Raw genomic sequence first — 2,040 nt, forward strand, 5'->3', positions numbered from 1 at the left:
TGGGAAACTGGCACACAGACCTGTGATCTGAGTATGTACATATGTCACTTAGCATATACCATTCAAATGACTTTGCTGTTTGTGTAACCTTGCGTCACTTGTATAAAACAGCTAAGGTCATATGAAGAGGGTGCCTAGGTGACACCACCAAAAGAAACCATTAGGGAAGTGAAATAAGAAAAGATAGATACCAAGTGTTGAAATGGGGAAGTAGATAAAGTATGGTCTCTTTGATAGCATCAATGAGGAAGATACAGAAGGAAACTATCGATTCTGCAGGGGATCCTACATAAGTAGTGCTATGGGATACAGCAGGCCTAATCTTTCCCCGAACTTGCACAGATTGACCTGTAAGACACTGAACTTCGGTTACTCAGAATTCACAGACCAGTGACGTTTATATTCCTTTTTGTTTTCAAGTTGACTGCGGACATCTGCCCGCGTTGCCACGTGGTCATTGGGTTGCAAATGCAACAACTTTTGGGCAAAGAGCTAAACTCGCGTGCGAGGAAGGACGACAACCAAAGGGGATAACAACCATCACGTGTGGACTCAGTGGGAAATGGAATAACGGCACACACACATGTGATCTTGGTATGATTAAATCCTACCTCAAACGAGTGCAATCTAACTTCCCATGGTGTATCTGTTTGGTATATGTCGTTTGTTCAGTCTTCGTTTACGTGCTGTCTCGTTATGTATTGCTGCTGAAGGTTTACACATTTGTATATTGTGACAGTGGACATGTTTTGCGTTGCGTAAATTAGCACGGAAATATAGATACGCTTGTATTTGTATATTATATAAAACTTTTCGACATATTGAATATATATATGTCGTCGACGCGAACATTTTCACACTGCGATCCATTTAAGGATTCACAACGCAGACATTTCCACTTTCATAGTCCCTTCAGTCTTAAGGAATTTGTCGTTATATATCAGNCAGTTTATATGCAAACCTTAGCCATATTAACTAACATCCTTTTTTTTCATAGATTACCTTTGAACAAAAATTGTATTTATATTTTCCAGTCAACTGTGGTCCCCCACCAAGTGTAGCCAATGGGCAGTGGACTGGCAGAGTTTACACCTGGGGTTCGGTGGTCAGACTGCGTTGTGACCCCGGAAGAACACTCGTCGGAAACCTCACAATAAACTGCACAGCCCAAGGACAGTGGTCAAGTGATGGGCAGACTTGTGTCGATGGTAATTGTCTTCGTTTTATAATCGGTATATGACTGTTTTGGAAAGGTCTATAAAATTTAAGTATTTTATTTCTTCGAGGATTTGACAGATTATAATCAGCAGCAACAAAACTGAATGCAATAAAGAAGCAAATAGAAAAAATACAAAGAAAGCCAACACTGGACACTTTGATATCCTTGAAAACTAACATCAAAACATAATGCTAAAAGGGGATGCAGTTTCCCTTGTCATGCGGAGAGTTATATAATTATTCAGTTGAATTCAGTCAATCTCTTCCCAGAGTTGTCGTTCTTGCACTCACTTTACTGACACCTCTGAGTAGAAACTGAGGAATTATGTAACTGCCTTTGCTAACGTCTATATTGTAAACATTGTAACAGATCCCAAGGTTTGTTTAGCTTCATACATGTACAATGGTTACTTCGTGTTTGTTCAGTTGATTGTGGAAACCTGACTTCGGTTTCGTATGGACAGTGGATCAGTAATGGAACAACATTCGGTCATACGGCCTCATTGAAGTGTGAGAGAGGGAGACAGCCAAGTGGTCACGGGAACGTCACGTGTGGACACAGAGGAACGTGGGATGACGACAAACAGACTTGTGATCTCGGTAAGTCGGAGGAACCGTTATCATATAGATACTAAAACTATAAAATTACCTTTTAATGTCTAACAACCTGCTTCGTGGAATTATGAGCATTTATATTCATAACGCCTGAAAACAAAAGTTTTCGACATCTATACCATGTGTGACTTATGGTTGTCCCAACCGTCGTACAGTTTTTCTTCGTTTAATGATAAATTGATCTGCAAAATCAACCTGGTTTTACTT

General features: G+C 40.0%; 1 long non-coding RNA gene across 1 annotated transcript; it reads left to right on the forward strand.

The window, feature by feature from the left end:
- LOC110440881 lies at window positions 1-1,812 on the forward strand. Its single transcript, XR_002461791.1, has 4 exons — window positions 1-31; window positions 421-594; window positions 1,035-1,208; window positions 1,645-1,812. It is a non-coding gene; the product is annotated as an uncharacterized LOC110440881 (long non-coding RNA).
- The last annotated feature ends 228 nt before the right edge of the window (window positions 1,813-2,040 follow it).

Source organism: Mizuhopecten yessoensis, unplaced genomic scaffold (assembly GCF_002113885.1).
Source record: "Mizuhopecten yessoensis strain PY_sf001 unplaced genomic scaffold, ASM211388v2 scaffold712751, whole genome shotgun sequence".
Lineage (NCBI taxonomy): Eukaryota > Metazoa > Mollusca > Bivalvia > Pectinida > Pectinidae > Mizuhopecten > Mizuhopecten yessoensis.